Below are 22,793 nucleotides of genomic sequence, written 5' to 3'. Positions count from 1 at the left end.
ACAGTAATTATCATTAATAAAGCTTGACAACGATGATTCTCGTTAGCAAATTTCATTAATACCTGGCATCAAATTCGTTAATATCCTGGGCCCTTTCTTCACGGCGCTCTTTTTTCATGCACGTTTCATATCCCTAATCAACTAATTTGTGATTTAAAGCTATCCCTATGTTGCTCGAAGAATTCTTGCCTCCACAATCCACATTTACTCCTTTTCATGTCTCCATTTTAGATACAGATCAGAGTTGAAAAACTGTTACAATTACCAAAAAGGAAAAAATAGAAAACCAGACCTCATATATGTTACGGGCAGATCCTGAAGTTGGCCACTTTGGGATCTGAAGCATCAAAGAGGTAGCTCAATGCTACAAACAAAGTGATTAGCAAGACCAGGCATTCAACCAGCTGACCTATATCCACTAAGGGTGTAAATCCAACAAGCAAAAGAAGACTGCTGGGTCTCGACCTGGATTTGGGGTGATTTATTGCAAATACCAAAGTGCAGACCACAATGTTTCAGCACTTGAGAAAGACCATACAGGTCGAAACGTCATGCTCTGCACTACTTTGGTACAATAAATTAGCCAATTGGTCCAAATCCAGGTTGAGGCCTAGCAGTCTTCTTTTGCACTTCGGGATCTGGCCAACCAATGTTAGAAATGGCTGGTCTACTACAGCCAATACTGAAAAACCTTGTTCCTTGTGGACTTAGGCTGGCCAGGATGCAACCTGTCCAAAGCTGGCCAGCCAAGTCCTGAAGAAAGGAGAGGAATTGCCTCTGCGGCAGGTACCTGCAATTTTCCAGGCTTCTCAACTCACCCTGTTGTCTTCTCACCTCTCCATGCTGCCCCCCCCCCCATCCCAACTTCTCTACTCTCCGTGTTCCTCTCACTCTGATAGGAAAAATGGAAGGGGGAGCCCTATAAAAAAGTTTTCATAGGGCAGCAAATACCTGCAAAACATGGGGCTGCAATAACAAGCCAAAGAGGCCACACACAGGTGCACTGCTGGGAGGGGCTGACCTTTGGAATTATATAGATTTCTGCCAGTGGCATAGTATCATTGGGCCCCATAGCAAAACTTTCATGGGGCCTTCAGATGTAGGCACTCTTGAGCAATGCCATCGGCCCCTGCCCTATGGATAAGAGTTAATTGGGCAATTTACATTCTCATGCAATAAAAACTGCATATAGTCCATGGGCACTGAGACAAAGTCAGATGGCCCATGAGATGATGAGATTGGACGTATTGGTTACAGCTGCCCTGTCCTATAAAAAACACACACTAGTTTTGGTTTGCTTTTTCTGAGAAGCATTGCCTGATGTGAATGATTAAGAATTTTTGACTTCCATGCAGTTGGAAAGGGTTATAAAAAGTATCTCCAAAAGCCATTTTGTTTATCACTCCATGGTAAGACAAGTTGTCTATAATGGAGAAAGTTCAGCACTGCTGCTACTCTCCCTAGGAGTGGCTGTCCTGGAAAGATGACTGCAAGAGTACAGCGCAGAATGCTCAATGAAGTGAAGAAGAATCCTAGAGTGTCAGCTAAAGACAAAAGCATATGCTAACGTCTCTGTTAGCGAATCAAATGATACATAAAACACATCAAAAGAATGGAGGTCATGGGAGGATACCAGAGCGGAAGCCAATGCTGTCCAAAAAAAAAAATGCTGCATGTTTAAAGTTTGCAAAAGAGCACCTGGATGTTCCACATTAGTACTGGCAAAATATACTGTGGATAGATGAAGCAAAAGTTGAATTGCCTGGAATGTGAGGAGAAAACAAGGCACAGCACACCAACATCAAAACCTCATCGTAACTGTGAAATATGGTGGTGGGGGCATGCTTTTCTGCATCAGGGCCTATACAGATTGCTATCATTGAAAGAAAAATAAATTCCCAAGTGTATCAAGCCATTTTGCAGGAGAACTTAAGGCCTTCTGTCCACCAGCTGAAGCTCAGCAGAAGATGGATGTTAACCAATATCACTCCAATAAGGAGAAAAGGACTGCGCTCCACAGCACTTAAACACTATACAAATTAACACCAATGTCACCCGTTTGTATTGGGGATCTGCAGACTTCACTCGAGTACACACTCTCCAGCAACGATCAAATCCACATAAGAAGTTGCGATCACAATCCTGCCCTCCCAATAGGAGTATAGAATTTCCCTGTAAAAAAATCGGGATATAGTGCAATATTGCCTGTTATGAACCACCCCGTGATTCACTTCATAAAGTTGTGCAATAAAGGACCTCCACTCAGGTATATAGGAAAGCAAGGGGGATCTTTGTACCCCCTTTGTGAGTCTTACTCACCAGATTCTTTCTTGATCTCTATGCATATAAGCCCTCCATCCTGGGCAGCAACATAAGACCTTCAGATATAAAACGGAACTCGCATAGTGTAAAAAAACTTTAAGATTTATTTCTAAAATGCTTAAAAAATATGCGTACCGGATTTCCAATCAAAAGAGCTTCTCTATGTGTGCCAGCACCGCCGCGGTTGGATCTCCGCTGCACGCCACAGTCCCCGCTCTGATTGCTTCCTCCTTCCGTCCTGCGTAGCTCCTTAAGCTCCGCCCTACGCGTTTCGTCATTCAACTCATCAGGGGCTGAAGATGGATGTTGCAACAGGACAACTACCCAAAGCCTAGAAGTAAATCAACAACAGAACGGCTTAAACAAAAGAAAATATGCCTTCTAGAGTGGCCCAGTCAAGAGTCCTGACCTCAACCCAAGTGAGATGTTGTGGCATGACCTCAAGAAAGCGGTTTACACCAGACATCCCAAGAATAATGCTGAATTTGAAACAGTTCTGTAAAGAGGAATGGTCAAAAACTACTTCTGACCATTTTGCACGTCTGATCTGCAACTACAGAAAATGTTTGGTTGCAGTTATTGCTGCAAAAGTAAGTTCAAAAAGTTAGTAAATCCAAGGGCTCACATACCTTTTCAACCTGCACTGTGAATTTTTACATGGTGTGATCAATTGAAACATGGAAACAGTTAATTCGTTTTGTGGTATTGGTTTAAGCAGACTGTGATTGTCTATTGTAACTTAGAGGAAGATCAGATCATATTGTATGACCAATTTGTGCAGAAATCCATTTAATTCCAAAGGGTTTACACACTTTTTACTGTATATATATATATATATATATATATATATACATATATATATATATATATATATATATATATATATGTGTGTGTGTGTGTGTGTTATTTATTTGACTGGATAGCTCATATAATCAGTTATACTGACAACATAAATATATACATGACTTTTACCTTTCATTACCTCAGACAAGTGATAGCAGGAAAGGGAATGAAATTATACAATGGTCTGGTCTTCTACCACAAAACATGTCAGGGCATAAACTGATGAACTGAAAATTACTTACTGACTTACTGGTGAAGTTCCTCAACTTTATGTTTCATTAACCTGTGCAATTATTGCATACCAAGGTACAATATCATCAGCTATATTTCTATGTGAACCAGTGGACAGTCCGTACCAGTGTTCTGTATATATTTATAGTGTCAGAATTAGAGCAAATTATGTTGCTCAAATTTAAAGAAACACTTTGAAAACACATCAGAACTTGCAGGAAAAAAATATACTGGATATCATATCTGTACTGATATAAACTGGGAATGAATGTATGCCACATAGTTTAAAAGTGCAGTATGGTGTTTTGGCGCTCCACTGTAACAATATCCACACTTCAAATCAAATTAGTTCATCAAGTCAGATCCTTGTGTCTTCCTTAATCCCACAATATCATCCAGGAGCAGAAATTCCGGCAAGAGCAGGGGCGCTGATCATCGCGGGAACGGCAGGGAGATGAGTGGATCCTCTTCTTTCCCCCCTACCGCCACAGCTGTCAAATTGATCACTACGATCCGACGGCGATCGCAGTGATCACGTGATCAGCAGCCGTGCGCAATGGCTGCTGATCACTGAGGGGAGATGGCAGCTGTCATATGACAGCTTAATCTCCCCTCTCCGGTGCGTACGATCGCGTCGGGACGGTTCGTTAGCGTGGACGTTGAATCAACGTCCAGTCAGAACGGTAGCACCAATTGATTCAACGTACTTGGTCCCCAAAAGGGCGCACTTCTCCTGCATAGACTTGCCCGATTGACGGAAGTGCAGGGACCCGGTATCGGAGCTACGGGAAGGCTGAGGATGGTGGCGTGGGAGTGATCGGAGCGTATGGGGCTGGTACACTCCAGCTCTGGTACACTTCAAACACTTAAACAACCAAGAAACAGCGAGAGACAGCTTGGGATAAGGTTTTACTGCAGGAAAGTTCAAAGGATCATTATTTCTGCTCTTTTTTATAGCTTAACCACTTAACGACCGCCTAACGCCGATAGGCGTCGGCAGGTCACAAGTGGTTTCCCATGGAAACTCGTTCGAGCGGCCGTTCCATGTCAGTTCATGGAGGGTGTCTCCGTGAACAGCCTGCGAGCCTCCGATCATGGCTCGCAGGCTAAATGTAAACACGCAGGGAAGAAATCCCCGCTGTTTACATCATACGGAGATCCCCGGCCTCTGATTGGCTGAAGCCTATCGTAGGCGGCGCAGGATGGATCGCCGTCCTGTGCCGCTCACAGAGTGAGGGAGAGGGAGGGAAGGAGAGGGAGGGTGGAAATCGCTGCGGAGGGGGGCTTTGGGGACCCCCCCTGCAAAACACAGATAGCCGGCGGCGATCAGACCCCCCCCCCCCTTCCCCAGCAGGACAACACTGGAGGTGGAAGTCTGGTAGCCCTGGCTGAAACCTGATCTGTGCTGTGGGCTGGAGAACCCACGCAGCACAGATCATTCAGAAAAGCCCTGGTCCTTAAGTGGTTAAAATACAGAGTGTGGTTTGTAAACTGCAAATATAGCAGAATGATGCAATGTTATAAAACAAAGCTATATAATTGAAAATAAAATATCAAAATGTTTTTGTTTGCTACTAATGTCCTATTCAGTATCTGTACTACACATATAATTCATTATATCATAAGGTTTTTTTGTTTGTTTTTTTTTTGCTTCAGGTTTTCTTCAGCTTCGATTTATTTATTCCTATTGTGTAAACACTTGCTGGTTTAATCTTATTATTAATAGCTTAAGATTTTAAACATTTTTTTTACAGTTAATTTTCTATTTGCTGCCGGTTTGCTCTCTTTACTTGACTTTAGTTCTGCCATAAACGATTTGTGATCTGTAAGTGCAGACAGTCTTATTCAAAGAGGCCAAGAGCATTAATCCATGGCAAGCATCAGAGTCCACACAGCAGTGACTTACCACCAAATGAATAAAATGAGATGGGTTACAATGAGTTGTTGCACATTGCACATCCAAGGCTCTGTTTGCTAGCTTATCAAATGAGAGGCTGATAATGAATTCATCATTGCTTAACTTAACTCAACATTTACTTGTTGGTAGCTTTCATTCATGTGTCATAGAGTAAATGTATGTTTTAATTCCCTACTGTTCATCCCTGTTTGCTCAACATATACCTAAAAACAAACACAGTAAATAAAAGCAAGCAAAAGGTTAACAATTATGATATATCATTAGATTGCAAATGGATGGCAGAAGATGAAAATGAAAAATAAAACAACATCAGCAGGTAGCATAGTAGAAATATAGACTGCTGTGAGTAAGAACAGCAGGAGTTTCTTAGCGCTACATATGGAGCCAAGTTTTGGTGATTGTAGAGATACCAAGAGAAATAGGGAAAAACATAGTAATTGATGAATGCGACCTTTGGGATGGAAGAAATGGACAATCCACAGTGCAGCTGTCGTGGAGAACAGGGGATGATAAAGGATGTTGACTGGCATGAATAATTAGAGCCTGCAATAGAAGAAAAGTGCAGAAAACAGCCATCTTATTTTATTTGGCTAAAGCCCAACATTCTCCAAACTAAATAGAATACAGTAGTTTTGTCAATATAGATCAATTGATTAGGCAGGCAGTCTCATCACATGTTTTCCTTCCTTCCAAAAGTACATCCAACCAGGTAACCATACCCAATTTCTTTTAAAACAAGTACAAACCAAGAGGAGAAAATTGAATTTTGTAGATTAGGAAGAGTATTTTTTGTTCCTTATTGTCTTCTTCCATGGTGCCATATACTCACTATAGGTCTACATCACAGTACTCAAAGGGCATGATGCCCAAACTAGTGGTAATATTGCCGTGCACAGACAGCGTACAGCACTATTACTGTTACTACCGGCAGTGTGAACCAGTGGTATTCAAGTAGCGTGAGCATTGCTACGGTAATGTGAATTACTAACGAGCATTACTGTAACAACACACGCACTACTCGAGTACTGCGAATAACAGCATAACTCACAGTACAGGTTCCCAGTAGAAACAGTAATATTGCTTTGTGATGTCTCTGCCCAGAAATGTTACTGCACTTTTGTGCATCAACCTCAATATCACTGAATTAATATCACCATGCCATTGAGCCAGCCTATCTTATGGTGCCCATACATGGTACAATTTTTTTCATCCAATTTTACCATTTCTATGTAGTAAAAGGGTAAATTAAGTGAATATACTGAAAGGGTAATTTAGGCAGTTCACACATACTGTATTACATAGTACATAGTAATGGTAAGATTGGATGAAAAAAATGGTACCATGTATGGGCACCATTAGAGAGGAGAGGAGCAGAGAGTGCAGTGCCAGCCACAGCATTCCAGGGCTGCCATAAGTACTCCTTGATGCTCACTGAAGTATTCAGCTGTTACTGCATTGGCTAAAGAAATAATAAGGGGGGGGGGGGTAGTCATAGTAATTGTCATTATAACTCTGGCTCTCTTTCACTTTGAAATTTACAGTGCAGGTCCATTTTAAAGAGTTCCAAGCCAATCAGGACAGGAGGAGGCCTGCCCACACAACAGATAGGTGACATAGCCCTTGCTCTCTTTTCCAGACATATTTCCCCTACCACTAACAGGATTGGGGGCTCTTTGTCCAAATCCCTGAGGCTGGTGTGCTACCTACTAAAGAGAGCAAAGTTTTGCAGTGCTATCCAATTTCACCGAAGCCTGAGTGATCAGATTAGCACCACTTCTCCAGATAAATGTGAACAGGGGCCTACTGAGATCACATACACATATGCCCACAGTTTAAAAGTCAAAGACCCGTCCATGGGCTAGATGGATGTCGCCTGATGGGGATCAGGAATTGATCCCTCGGGTGACATCGGTGGGCTGACACTGTACAGACAAGTGTATTCCAGTTTCAGAATAATTATCCTGCAGGGCTAACAATGCATTCTGCAAGAGGCCAAGGGCCGGTAGAGCGGTGCAGATGTAACATGACACAGTTGGCAGTCTGGCGGAGTGAGCAGGGAAAAGAAAGCTATCAGCCATCCCTCAGACGAGTTTATCCATCTGGTGAATTGCTGGCCAGGTGGAATTTGCAGCTGCTGTACACATGCCAGATTATCATCAGAGGTGGTTGTTTTCGGCCGTCTCATTCAACTTTAATTGAGCATGTGTGTGGGCCTTAAAGAGAACCTGAGGTGGGTTTTACAAATCCTATTAGCACGCAGAGGCTGGTTCTGCAAATAATACCCAGCCTCTGTTGCTATACTGTCTCCCCCAGCCCCCCCCCCCCCTCCCCCCTGCGCTCTGCTGTGAAACAGTATAGCAACAGAGGCTGGGCATTATATGCAGAACCAGCCTCTATGTGCTAATAGGATTCGTAAAACCCACCTCAGGTTCCCTTTAAGAGTCACTAAACCATAGGTGGAGTTTTAATATTTTTTTTAACAGGATCCCAGTATTTATCAATAACTTATTGCAGTATGGCACCTGTCTTATGATGGAAGGTCTTTTCCTGTGTTGCTTGCAGTCTTCATGTAGCTTGTAGAGTAGAATGTAAAATAGAAATTTGCCATTTTAAAACAGAAGGCATTTGTGATTATCCATTGAGTATATGAGATGTCCCACAATGCATCACTGCTGCATATCATCCCTTTTAAGAAGGCACATTTCTTTTTTACATAACATTTTAGTTAGAAGGCATTCTGGTCCTTTGTAGCCCCTAACACACTCCTAGGAGTTCTGGGTCACCACAAGCTTTCTGGGCAATCTGTAACTCAGAGTAGAATCCTTTTCAAGCAGATGCAGTTTGCTGGGCCGGCTTCCTATACTAACGGAAAGCATATAAGGCACACAGAACAATCATATGTTTGTACTAACAGCTCTGCATGGTTGTTTTATGATCCTTTTCTTCTTTTCTCTTTTTTTTTTCTATTTTCCTTTCATTTGCCTTTCATCAATTTTCCCAATTTGACACATTCTCCAAGTATAAGAGGAATCATAACCTTACAAAATGTTGGTAGAGAAATGCCAGAACGCTTTATAAAATATAACGTTGAATGCTTTTTTTTCATGAAAGACTGAGTATAAAAAAAAAAAAAACCTTAAGGGGAATTTATAATTGCAGACCACTGTGGCAAATACCTGAAATGTTGCCAGAGTTTTATGCACCACAGCTGTAAAATCCTGTTGGATAAGATTTGTCATCTGTATCCTTAGATGATTTGGGTCTTATTACAAGGCATGCTAACAGGGGGAAGTTTGTTTCAGATATTATGGGATAGCTGTATCAATTATGTTGGCATTTTAAGGTTTTATTATGCTGCAGAAAGATTGTTTACATATATATGTCTCCAATATATATAAAGATAAAAATTTATGAGCACTTTGAACACATTATACTTCACTAAAATGTTATTCCTGCTCTGTGTTGATACAAAACTTTCATGTGACATGCCAGGAAAAGTTAGCTAATCCACATTAACTTTCTTGTATGACATTAATGTTTTTCCTAAATTGTACTGTTAATTTGGAAACTTAATATCAATGGTCAGCAGTGATTTCTTCATTTTAGGTAAACTGATGTTTAAAATCAGCAAGTCTATGCCAGTTTCAGAATAATTATGCAGATAACCATTTCCACAAGAACAGCTTTTACCATTAGCAACTCAGGTTGCCACTGCACAAGGACCCCTGAACTCAAGGGGCCCCCGTGAGAAGGAGCGTATCTAGGAAATATAGAACCTATGGCAAACACTGGGATTGTGCCCTCCAGTCAGAGCCCTCTTTCCCCCCTAAGAATGGCATTCTGTGTTTTGCTTTGGCTCGCGATATTGCTGAAGTTACTTATTTGGAAATATCTCTTCTTATTTCCTCGCTGTCCTTTTTTCTAATACTAAGCCAAGTGTGCTCTACATACATAAATTAAGTAGCCTGGACAAATCTGATCTGAGGTCTGAGTGACGGGAAGGTTACATAGTTACATATAGTTATTTTGGTTGAAAAAAGACATACGTCCATCGAGTTCAACCATTATAAAGTACAACACCAGCCTGCTCCCTCACATATCCCTGTTGATCCAGAGGAAGGCGAAAAAACCCTTACAAGGCATGGTCCAATTAGCCCCTAAAGGGAAAAATTCCTTCCCGACTCCAGATGGCAATCAGATAAAATCCCTGGATCAACATCATTAGGCATTACCTAGTAATTGTAGCCATGGATGTCTTTCAACGCAAGGAATGCATCTAAGCCCCCTTTAAATGCAGGTATAGAGTTTGCCATAACGACTTCCTGTGGCAATGCATTCCACATCTTAATCACTCTTACTGTAAAGAACCCTTTCCTAAATAAATGGTTAAAACGTTTTTCCTCCATGCGCAGATCATGTCCTCTAGTCCTTTGAGAAGGCCTAGGGACAAAAAGCTCATCCGCCAAGGTATTATATTGCCCTCTGATGTATTTATACATGTTAATTAGATCCCCTCTAAGGCGTCTTTTCTCTAGACTAAATAAACCCAGTTTATCTAACCTTTCTCGATAAGTGAGACCTTCCATCCCACGCATCAATTTTGTTGCTCGTCTCTGCACCTGCTCTAAAACTGCAATATCTTTTTTGTAATGTGGTGCCCAGAACTGAATTCCATATTCCAGATGTGGCCTTACTAGAGAGTTAAACAGGGGCAATATTATGCTAGCATCTCGAGTTTTTATTTCCCTTTTAATGCATCCCAAAATTTTGTTAGCTTTAGCTGCAGCTGCTTGGCATTGAGTACGATTATTTAACTCAGTGCTGTCCAACTTCATGGGCATGGAGGGCCATTTTTTTTTCAGCCCCCATGGTGGAGGGCCGAAGGTTCTTGCTAGAGCCGCAGGCCCCCCCCCCCCCCCCCCCGGAAAAAATGCAATTAAAGGATAATTAGATTGGCAGCACTTTTCACAAAATGCAATTTAAAATAATGGTGAAGTTGTGTGGCGCGCGTAAACACGAGGGTTCCATTGAGCGGCGCGCGTGGCGCGCCGCGCCGAAAAATGGGTGTGGCCATGGACCAGAATGCGGGTGTGGCCACGGGTGGAGACAAATTTACATGAACTTAGCAATGTGGGACATTAGATTAGGATAGCGGTGGTGAACCTTTTGGAGGCCGAGTGTCCAAACTGCAACCCAAAAGTCACTTATCGCAAAGTGGCAACAGCAATTTAAACTACATACAAACGTTTTAACTCATACATGAACATTATGGAAAATCCAAGTTGAAAATAAACTGTGAAGATAAACAATTTCATCCATCCTACTCCTGAAAAATGTGTTTTTTTTTTTAGAACCTCCCAGTTTTATTTTTCGTTTTAAAAAGCTAAAAAAGTAGGTTTAATGCTATTGTCTCATGATGACGATTCAGCTTTTCCATAGTCTCACAGTTCGCAATCATGTGACCCCCAACAAGACAAATTCAGCAATCATGAGGCCCCCAACAAATCATGAGGCCCCCAACAAGACAAATTCAGCAATCATGATGCCCCCAACAAGACAAATTTAGCAATCATGAGGCCCCCAAAAAATCGTGATGCCCCCAACAATCATGTGGACCCCAACAAGACAAATTCAGCAATCATGAGGCCCCCAACACGACAAATTCAGCAGTCATGAGGCACATAAATAGACAGCATTTCACATAAATAAGCAGAATGCCCCTTTAGTGACAGGTGCCCCCCACTTAGATAGTGACAGGTGCCCCCCACTTAAATAGTGACAGGTGCCCCCCAGCTAGATAGTGACAGGTGCCCCCCAGTTAGATAGTGACAGGTGCCCCCCCAGTTAGTGACAGGTGCCCCCACCAGTAGCGAGCCCGTTACCTCTGGGGCTGGCCTCTCCTGTGTCCCCGCTGGCCTCTCCTGTGTCCCCGCTGGCCTCTCCGGTCTCCCCGCTGGCCTCTCCGGTGTCCCCGCTGGCCTCTCCGGTGTCCCCGCTGGATCAGACCTCACAGATCGCGGCGACTGAAGCAAGCAGAGCGCGCGCATGACACCCGCGCGGCAGAACGTCACATGCGGAAGTGACTAATGATTCACTTCCGCATGTGACGTACTCCGTGCGGGTACCATGCGCCCTCTGTTTACATCAGTCGCCGCGATCTGTGAGGTCTGATCTGTGAGGCAGCGGCAGCGGGGGGACATAGGAGAGGCAGCGGCAGCAGGGGGACATAGGAGGGGCCAGCGGCGACACCGGAGAGGCCAGCGGGGACACAGTAAGAGGGAGCAGGCATGGCGCCCATAGCGCAAGCCATGCCTGCATCCCAGGGAGACGAGCGGGCCGCAGCAGGTGGCCTGGCGGGCCGGATGCGGCCCGCGGGCCGCCAGTTGGACAGCACTGATTTAACTTGTTGTCAATGAGTACTCCTAAGTCCTTCTCCAAGTTTGATGTCCCCAACTGTATCCCATTTATTCTGTATGGTGCTAGACCATTAGTACGTCCAAAATGCATGACCTTACATTTGTCAACATTGAATTTCATCTGCCATGTATGTGCCCATATAGCCATCCTATCCAGATCCTGTTGCAATATGACACTATCTTCCTGAGAGTTGATGATTCTGCACAATTGTGTATCATCTGCAAAAATAGCAACATTGCTCACTACTGCATCTACTAGGTAATTAATAAATAAATTGAAGAGCACTGGACCCAGAACAGACCCCTGTGGGACCCCACTGCTAACAGTCTCCCATTTTGAGTACGATCCATTGACCACAACTCTTTGTTTTCTGTCCATTAGCCAGTTCCCTATCCATGAACACAGACTCTTCCCCAGTCCTTGCATCCTCAACTTTTGCACCAGACTTTTGTGGGGAACAGTGTCGAAGGCCTTTGCAAAGTCCAAGTATATCACATCTACAGCATTCCCAATATCCATATTAGCATTCACTACCTCATAAAAGCTGAGCATGTTAGTCAAACAGGACCTGTCTTTAGTAAACCCATGTTGATAAGATTATTTTCTACTATGAAGTCATGTATAGTATCTCTTAGTAACCCCTCAAATAGTTTGCATACAACTGATGTTAAACTTACAGGTCTATAATTTCCTGGATCAGATTTTTTGCCCTTCTTAAATAATGGGAAAACGTGGGCTGTACGCCAATCCACTGGGACTCTGCCAGTTGCAAGAGAGTAACAAAAGATAAGATAAAGGGGTTTATCTATAACTGAACCTAATTCCCTTAGGACCCGAGGATGCATGCCATCCGGGCCAGGTGCCTTGTCTATTTTTAATTTATTTAGTCTTGCCTTCACTTCTTCCTGCGTTAAGTATTTAATATTACAGTTAGAAGATTGAGACTCTTCTGCCTCTGTAGTTTGCAACAGTGCTGTTTCTTTTGTGAAGACAGAAGCAAAGAAAGCATTTAATAACTCTGCCTTACCTTGGTCATCCACCATTGAGTTCCCATCCTCATCCTTTAGGAGTCCTATACAGTCAACCTTTCTTTTTTTAGAGTTAATGTACTTGTAAAACTTTTTTGAGTTAGATTTGATATCCTTAGCGATTTGTTTTTCAGCTTCAATCTTTGCCTGCCTAATTTCTTTTTTACAATTTTTATTGCACTCCTTATAATTGCTTAGTGCAGCCTCGGTCCCCTCCTGTTTTAAGACCTTATAGGCATTCTTTTTCCTCTTCATTTTATCTTTAACCTTTCTATTCATCCATAGAGGCCTTTTTTTATTCCTAGACATTTTGTTTCCATATGGGATATACATACTACAGTATTGATTGAGTATAAGTTTAAAAGCTTGCCATTTCCCTTCAGTGTCTTCCCCTTGTAGTACATTATCCCAGTTCACCAAACTTAGTGCCTGCCTAATTTGAGTGAACTTTGCTTTTCTAAAATTCATAGTTTTAGTGGTCCCGCTGCCCCGTGGCCTATCAGTCACCAGATCAAACGTTATCATGTTGTGATCACTATTTCCCAAATGTTCTTGAACCTGCACATTTGATACATTATCTGGTCTATTAGAAATGATCAGATCCAGTAACGCATGCCCCCTAGTTGGTTCAGTTACCATTTGAGTCAAGTAATTGTCCTGTAGTGCTGCCAGAAATCTGCTGCTTTTACCAGAATGGGTAGCCTCAATACTCCAGTCAATGTCTGGAAAGTTGAAGTCGGCCATAATTATGACCTCATTTTTACCTGCAGCTTTTTCAATCTGCTGTAGTAATCGCAGTTCTGCAGCTTCATTAATAAGAGGTGGCCTGTAGCATACCCCAATAAGCAATTGGCAACTTTTATTTCCACCATGAATATTTACCCAAACGGACTCCACATCTTCGCAATCTTCCTCCATCTCATCGTTGAGGACAGCTGTAAGAGAATTCTTAACAAAGAGACAAACCCCTCCACCTTTTTTCCCTGTTCTATCCCTCCTAAACACATTGTATCCTTTTAAATTAGCTATCCAGTCATGGCTTTCATCCATCCATGTCTCGGTTATTCCCACAATGTCATAGCCTTTGTCATTCAGAATAAACTCTAGTTCGTCTATTTTATTTGCAAGGCTCCGAGCATTGGTTACCATGCACTTTATATTTTTACCACCACATTTACCAATTTTGTTTACATGAAATTGGCTACTTGAATTTTTACCAACCTCCTTAATCTTTACACTGTCCCCACCCCCCTCTCCACCCTCCATAATGATAGGTTCCCACTGTCTTTTTACCTCATCTTGTCTACGTATTGAGACTTTATCCTCCCGCCTCCCCCCAGATCCTAGTTTAAAATCTCCTCCAACCATTTAGCCATCTTCTCCCCCAATGCAGCTGCACCCTCCCCATTAAGGTGCAGCCCATCCCTGCTGTAGAACCTGTAGCCGACTGCAAAGTCTGCCCAGTTCTCCAGGAACCCAAACCCTTCCTTCCTACACCAATTTCTCAGCCACTTATTTAACTCCCTAAGCTCCCTCTGTCTCTCAGATGTAGCACGTTGGGTGTGGGGGCAGATATGGTGGTGCAGCACAGCTGCAGGCATGAAGTACAGCACAGGGGCAGGCATGGCACCCATGGCACGAGCCATGCCTGCACCCCTTTGGATATGGCTCTGCACATGAGGCTCTCTTCCATTTATTGCATTAACGCTTTGTCGGTGCTCTAGTGGTAATGATATGATCTATATGTGATTTAAATAGGGGTAACGTCCTCTGTTTAGTGTCAGTGACTGTCCTTTGAAATGAGGTTTTGATGACCTCTATCATATGTTACAGTAGGGGGGGGGCAATGTAAAATGTGTACAGGGTCCCATGGCTTTGTAACTGGGTTTTACCCAGGTGCTTGAAAGAGGTGGTCAATTAGATGCTTATTATTCCAAGTTGACTCAAAATCAAAAATATAAATGATAGAGAAATGAACATTCATTCAATGGGCAACAGCTCAACAGCTAGACATTCCTGAAGTCAGAAACTATACACTCCCTCCAATGTGGCGACATCTGTGGCATTGTGCTGAGTGATCAAACTGCACATTTCAGAGTGGTCTTTTATTGTGGCCAGTCTAAGGCACACCTTAGTGGTCTTTTATTGTGGCCAGTCTAAGGCACACCTGTGCAATACTCATGCTGTCTGCTGTATGACACACCCATGAGGTGGGATGGATTATCTCGGCATAGGAGAAGTGCTCACTAACACACAGATTTAGACAGATTTGAGAACAACATTTGAGAGTAGTGGGTCTTTTGTGTATGTAGAAAATGTTTTAGATCTTTGAGTTCAGCTCCTGCAAAATGGGAGCAAAACCGAAAGTGTTGCATTTATATTTTTGCTCAGACCACTGATTTATCAGCTTCAACCTTTTAGCAGATTTATATGAGATACCTCGTTTGAAGCTGCTTTTGCAGTGGCAGCCTCTGTCTGGATAACTCGGGATACTCTGGATACTGCGTGGGAGTAAGAAGCTAAATTTACCTGCTCTGGACAGCTTCTTCCCTTCCTCCACTGGTGGCTGTGAACTCTCAGCAGGTCTTCTGGTACTGATCACATCCGGTCACATGGCATGTGATCGAGATCCAGGAGAGTGTGTTGGTGGTGCAGCGCCACCCAGTGGTGGAAGAGGGTTGATGGAAGAGATGAAAGAGACTCTTCCATCACACCTCTTCCACCACAGGGTGACGTTGTACCACTGACACGGTCTCCTGAAACCTGATCACATGTCATACCATGCGATCGGAACCATGGAGACATCCTGGGAGTATGTTGCCACCGCCATGGACAGATATGGAGGAACAGCCGACTTGACAGATATGTATGTGAGCTCCCTGCCGCAACCCCTACCTTGTCGCCACACACTCTGCCGAGCCTGCCAGACTGGGGAAGGCACACTTCCCCAGTGGCAGAAAAGATTTGGCCCTGCAGCCAAGGTTAAGTGAGTGACCGTGGTCTCCTTTTTGCTGCCTTGGTGCAGGGACGGATCTGGGGGGGGGGGGGCAAGCGGATCTCTTGCCCCAGGCGCAGTTTGTTGAATTCTTAAAAAGGCGGCAAAATTTGGATGGGGAATGGCAGTTTAGGCGCCAAAACCTGACCTTGCCCCAGGCGCAACTTGGGGCAACTTGGTCTAGATCCGTCCCTGCCTTGGTGTCATGTAAAAAAGTGTGTGTCATTATTAATGAAATGTTCATCTTGATATTTTGTTCAATTGAACTCAATGCATTTAAGGGGTCCATGCCAGAGCCTTTAATTTTTATATATTCCTTTCTTTAATCAGACAGGTGCTTTGATAACATTTTGGGGACTGTCAGATAAGTCTCCACATTGTACATTGTCACAGTTAAACTCTGTGTCTGGTGTATAATAATAAAACATCTACAGTATATGTCTAAAGACTATGATTTTAATTCAAGAGTTTATATGTTTTAAGATGATTAATTATTAATAAAACATTGATATTTTTAATATATGTATCTTGTATGATCAATTATATGCCTTGGCCATCCCTTAATGGGCTTGTATTATTTTAAACCTCATTTAAACCCCATCTGCTTGCAATTGGTGTCTCTACACAAGTTCCTCTATGTCCTTTGGCTCCTACCTTATAACATTAATAAACTATGCTAAACTAAATGCAGGGATTAAGAAGAGGACATCTCACATTAAAACAGTCTGCGCTGGAAAACTGCTAGCATCTACACTTCTTAAATCTGGAAAAGTACTGCAGACTCATAAAAACAGCCTCATGCTTGTGGTCTGGCATGTCTTACATGGATATTCTACAGTTTTGCTCAGAATATAAGCAAACTTCTATATTTAGTTTTAAACTCGGAAGGTAAACTAGTTCAATGCCTTATATAAGCACCCAATTATAAACTAAATATACATGGTTAAGCCAATTTTGATATTTATACACATGTTGCTGGAAAGAAAGGATTCAGCATGTAATAACTATATTTAATGTTCATTGGGTTTCCTTCAAAAATATGGATGGCTTGTTACAAAAATTATGTTGCAAGTGGAAAAGAATGCTGCATGTAAAAATACTTTTTCTACCACTAGTAGTAAGCAAATGTGGGAAAGATTTATACCAACTAGACACACCTAAGGAACAGAAGTGACCTGTCTTTGAACCAGACTTTAAAAGGAAAAGCAAGAGGTTATATAAGGATAACTGTGTTTTTAGAGACAAGAAATGAAATAATTTCTACAAAATCTGCAACAAAAGAAGATCTGGTCTTCAGTATAAAATACCTTCCTGAATAGTATCAGAAGGATGGACAGTATTTTTTTTCCAGTAAGGTACAATTTTTTTTTAAGTAACAAATCATTTTTTTCATTTTGTCGAAAAAAGAATTCTGAGAAGCCCTATCCATTTAAAATATTTTACAAAGTCTTTCCTCGGCTAATCTAGTTTACTCTCTGCATGTGAATAGAAACACAGCTTCTCTAATCGATTCTTGGCTGAAAATACCAGATTAAAGTTTCAGCCTGCTGCAACTGTCCAGGTGTGCAAAACAGAACAACATTACTTCCTGTTCTCAGCAGTGAACCAGTGTTGATCGGATACCTCATTATCCTATTCGAGTTTGGTCAACAGGGGCAACGCTGTCAGGGCCGCTGAAGGACCCCATGTAGTCAGCCACCATGCGGGTCAAGCGCTGTCTGTGACTGGACAAGGATGCTGCTGCAGACACCTCCTCTCTAGTCCCTGGCAGCTCTACACTCATGTAGAGCTCTTGGGTCAGAGACAGCAGGTCTGTGGTGCGCGTGCACTTGCTGCTGGTGGATGCAGGCACCTGCTGCTGCCTCTGTGCTGGCTGGACAGTGGGGATGGATGGCTGAGGGAAGGCTTCCTCCAAGCGCTCAACAAGGGACAGCTGCAAATCCCTCATTTGTTGCGCATGGTCTCCTCCTGCAGGCAGGAACTGGCTGAGCTTCCCCTTCAGACGTCGGTCCAGCATCATGCAGATCCAGATGTCCTCCCTCTGCTTCATCTGGGTGACCCTTGGGTCCTTGCGCAGGCGCCTCAGCATGTGCGCTGCCATTGGGAAGAGTCTGGCCACGTCTGCTGGCACATCATCGGCAGCCCCAGAGCCCACAGTGCTGTCCTTCTCATCCTCTGCCTCCTCCACCTCAACCTCTCTTCACCCCCGCACCAGTCCAGCTGCGCTCTGCTGCTCCCCCTCATCAGCAGCAAGGTCAGGGACCTCCACCAACTCCAAGCCCTCCTCCTCAGAGGTGGCCTGTGAAGCTGCCTGCAGCTCCTGCTGGTCCAAGGCTGCCAATCCCTCTTCCAGCAGTGCATACAGGGCCCTGTCCAGCACACACACCATGGGGACCCACTCACACACCATTGCATGGTCCCTGCTTACCATGTTGGAGGCCTGCAGGAAGGGTGCCAGCACTGAGCACACCTGCTGCATGTGCCCCCAGTCCTCCGTGGAGATGATGGACGGGAGGTTGGTGGCGGCACGCCCAGTTGCAGTGATGGCGGCAACTGTTGCTCGTGCAACGTACTGGCTGACAGCCTGCCTCTGTTCAACCAAACGCTCCAACATCGCCAGGGTGGAGTTCCAGCGAGTTGGAACATCGATCATGAGCCGGTGTTGTGGCAGGTGCAGCTCCTTCTGCACCTCTTCCAGGCTTGCTACGGCTGCAGGCGAGTGCCGGAAATGACGCACAACCTTCCTTGCCGCCTCAAGGAGTCGGCCCATCCCCTGGTAGGTCCGCAGGAACTTTTGGACTACCAGGTTCAGGACGTGCGCCAGGCAGGGGATGTGGGTCAGGTCTCCCCTGCTGATTGCAGCAACCAGGTTTGCCCCATTGTCGGACACCACCTCTCCGACTCTGAGGCCTCTGGGGGTCAGCCAATTCCTCTCCTGCTCTCAGAGTTTGGCCAGGACATGGTTCGCTGTCAGTTTGGTCTTTCCCAGGCTGACCAATTCCAGCAGCGCTTGGCAGTGGCGGGGCTTCACGCTGCTGCTGAGGCGGGGGGATTGGGCTGGTGTGCCGGAGGATGGAAGTGGATCAGAGGAACCTACTGCAATTCCGCTGACCTTACATGGTGGCACCACCCACTGCGTTGTTGCTGCTGCTGCTCTGACAGTGCCCGATGCTGCTCCCCCCTCCTCACCCCCTTAAACCAAGCTGACCCAATGCGCGGTGAAGGACAGATAGCGGCCTGTCCCAAACCGGCTGCTCCATGAGTCCATGGTGACGTGGACCTGTTGACCCACCGCGTGATCCAACCCTCTCCCGACATTGGCCATCACAGAGCGGTGAACTGCAGGGATGGCCGTGCGTGCAAAAAAATGTCGGCTGGGGATTGGCCAATCGGGGGCTGCACACATCAGGAGCGCACGCATGTCGCTCCCCTCCTGCACAAGGGAATAAGGCAGGAGTTGGGAGCACATGGCCCGTGCCAGCAAGCCGTTCAGCTGACGCACGCGACGGTTGCTGGGAGGCAGAACCCTGACCACCCCCTGGAAGGTGTCGCTGAGCAGGGTCTGGTGACACCTTTTGCTGGCACGGGAATCACTGGAGGGAGCAGAGGAGGCCACTGAGGACTGGCTGCCAGAACAGGCCTCAGTGTCGGCGGCAGGAGTTGCAGAGGGAGGAGGAGCAGTGCATTTCTGACGCACTCCTGCTGGTGCTGCTGGAGGAGGTGGAGGAGGGCGGGTGGCTGCTGCCGACGGCTTTGCAGTGGTGGCGGGTCTGCCACTGCCAGCTTCCTTCAACTTCATGAACTTCTCATGCTCATGAAAGTGTTTCCCTGCCAGATGGTTCACCAGAGAGGTGGTGCCGTACGGAGAGGGCTCCTTTCCTCTCCTGAGCTGCTTGCGGCACTGGTTGCAGGTGGCATACTTGCACTCCACATATGGCAGGGTGAAATAATTCCAAATTGGGGAGGTGAAGTTGCCCCTTCGGCTGGAAGGTGCTGCTGCCGCTGGTCTCCCTGTGGTGGTTGGGGGGGGTTCTTGGTGCGGCTGGTGGCACTGGCAGAACTCTCCGCCTCCGGATCAGCACGCTGTTTGGCCTGCATACCACGCACACTTCTGATCCTGCCTATGCCTGCGATGCTGATCCTTCTAGCAAGGCCCTCAGACGCATCCTCCTCCTCCTCAGAGCTGATGACATCCCCAGGATCTGCCACCCAGTCTCTGTCCTTCACCCTGTCATCATCATCCTCCCCCTCTGCAAACATGTCCTGCTGGGATGAACCCACAAACTCCCCTTCTGCATGCATGGGCTGAGGGACAGTCACCACTAGCTGACTGTCCAAAGCATCATCCCCCAAAGTGCCCATCAGTATTTCTTCCTCCTCCAATTCTGCCGCAACAGCACTCCATAGCCCCGCTGTGCTTGGGGATAAGAAGGTGCTGAGTGACAGGATGCTGGTGCTGCCCGCTGGGGCTGGAGAACTGCACTCCTCCTCCTCCTCCCCAGGCAGTGCTGGGCGGCTGCTGCTGCTCTTGCGAACAGAAGTGGTGGCAGGGGTGGAGGACTCGGTTCCAGAGCTAATGGTGGCCTGCTCATCCACCATCAGTTCCACCACAGAGTCTGCGTCCTTCTCCTCAATAGGATGGCTACGACCTGGCGGTGGGAGGAACATCTGCGCCACACGCTGCTGCTGTGTCTCTGCAGCGTGACTCCCAGCTGTTGGGCGGCCGAGGCGTCCACGGCCAGTGGCTAATGGTGGAATAGCCACTGGTGCAGACGCAGAACTGCGCATGGTGGTGGTGGTGGCGCGGCTGCCACGACCTCCTCTCTTGGCGATGCCCTTGCTGCCCTTGCTGCCCTTGCCCAAACCGCGGCTGCCAGTGCCAGACATCGTATATTTTTAATATTATACAAATGAAAAAAAAAGTTATGTATGTAAAGGCGGGTGGGACAAGTGGGGTACTTTAATGGGGTGGGACAGGTGGTGGTGGGTGTGTGAGGTGAAGGACAGGTGCACTCTACAGCAGAGATTGGTGTAGCGCTAACGAGAAAGTGCGCAGTGCGCACACAAAGACCCTAGCTGACGCTGACTGACGGTGTCCCTATACACAGACTACAGTACAGTACAATTCAGCGAATACACAATACAAGTAATATAAACAATAGGACGGGTGTAGCACTAACGAGAGGGTGCGGACAGCGCAGACGTGCACTGCGCACACAAAGACCCTAGGTAATGCGGTGACGGACGGTCCCTATACACAGACTAGAGTACACTACAGTACTAACTAAACAATAGAAGAATCTATCTAAACAATAGAACAGGTGTGACTAGATTACAGAGAGCAGATACAGGACAGGTATAGCAGTAAAGCTGGGCCTTGCTAACTACAAAATAGTACAATAATCTATCTAACACAGAAGTAGTACAGTAAAGTAGGACAGGTGAGAGCACAGGTAACTAGCGACTAGAGCACAGAGCAGGGCAGGCTGCCTTGCCTAGGCACAGGGCCTAGCTGCTGCAGCTGCAGCAGCACCAGTGACAGTCTCCCTCCCTAGTCCCTAATCACACAAACTAAACTGTCTAAAATACAATCTATCTACAATACAAAGCAATACAGGTGAATATCAAGTGTTGGAGTGTAAAAACGCTTGGTGTATTGAACAATAAATGCACTACTTGCACAGACAAAAAGCACTGGAGCAGTCTCTCAGTACAGTCAGTCAGTAAGTCGCAAGCAGGACGAGTGAGGCAACATGGCGCCCGCTATTTATAGAGGGGGGCTTGACCAAGCTCCCCCTCTGTGATTGGCTGCAGTCAGAGGGCTGGGAGCCCTCTGATTCACTTGTGAGGACTCGAGGTGACGTCTGACGTGACGCTATCCGAGCTGATGATGCTATCCGAGCTCGGATAGCTAGGATATCTCCGGATAGCTGCTTGCTATCCGAGTGCGCTCGGATAGCGCAGCTCGGATAGCTAATACTATTCGAGCTCGGTATTCGAGCTCGAATAGTGAAAAAAGAGCTAGGATATCCCAGTATCTCGGATATCCTAGCTCGGATGAGCATCACTACTGAGTGTACCACTCAAGGAGGAAGGTGGGAATCTGGAAGCAGTATGTACCCCAAAGAGAACACTCAGTGGTCTACCGGTGCCATATTTGAAGAACAAAATGCAAATGAAGCCATTGGTTTGAGCACTAGTGCTAAATTTCAGCTACACACATCAAAATAATGCGGAATTTCAGATTGGCAATGCTGTTCTCATTGGCCCCTATCCATGGTTCTTGATGAAATACACCTTCCCAACGCCTAACTGTAACTAACCTGTTTGGCAAAAACCTCTTTGTGAGCCTCAACTTTACCCTCCTCCACCAGAAACTCCATTCTGCCAAACCTTCCTTCCTCCCTAAAGCCCTAAGTTTCAGCATCAGAATTTAGCATCAGAGCCTAGTGGCAAAACCACTGCCATGAAGCTGGAGGCGGTGCAGCTGGTGCCCACAACAATGTAAAGGTGAATAAGGGAGTATGTTATCACTCACACAATTGTTTTATATTTGGTGCAGCTGTTTCACATAAATTACTGACTTTCCCTGCTCAACATGTCCCAGCTCTTTACTTCCCACCCCAAATTTTGTCCCACCATCCCAGTAATAGTAGTATCTCCCAATAGCTCTACCTACATCATTGTGCTCTTTATAAGTGTTCTGTTTATGATAGGGTTTCCATTATTATATTACCCCTAATATTCTCTTTTGTTATAGTGCTCACCATGGAGCTATTTTTATTATTAAGCCTCACATTATTTCCCTTTATGATGCTGCCCCTTCTTGTGCTCCCTTTATTTGGTTACATTTCTATAGTGCTTTCCTAAGTGTCACACTACAATGCTTCACCTTTCCCTCATACTGCTAACCTTTTGATAGTATTGTAAGATGACCCGAGGGGAGGGCCCACAGATACAGAGGGTACACAATGCCACACAGACACAGACAATGGTTCTTGCCCGGCCAGCAATAAAGTTTAATTATAAATTATATATG

At 45.3% G+C, this 22,793-nt stretch overlaps 1 long non-coding RNA gene across 1 annotated transcript in view; it reads right to left on the bottom strand.

Annotated features, from left to right (window-relative positions):
- The window catches only part of LOC137517659 (uncharacterized), a 53,980-nt gene that overhangs the window by 22,357 nt on the left and 8,830 nt on the right, over positions 1 to 22,793 (bottom strand). The window contains exon 2 of the long non-coding RNA XR_011020612.1: positions 2,458 to 2,653. This is a non-coding gene — a long non-coding RNA (uncharacterized lncRNA). The remainder of the gene's footprint in view (positions 1 to 2,457; positions 2,654 to 22,793) is intronic.

Source organism: Hyperolius riggenbachi, chromosome 5 (assembly GCF_040937935.1).
Source record: "Hyperolius riggenbachi isolate aHypRig1 chromosome 5, aHypRig1.pri, whole genome shotgun sequence".
In the NCBI taxonomy this organism is placed as follows: Eukaryota; Metazoa; Chordata; class Amphibia; order Anura; family Hyperoliidae; genus Hyperolius; species Hyperolius riggenbachi.
This window is presented reverse-complemented; position numbering and strand designations above follow the sequence as displayed.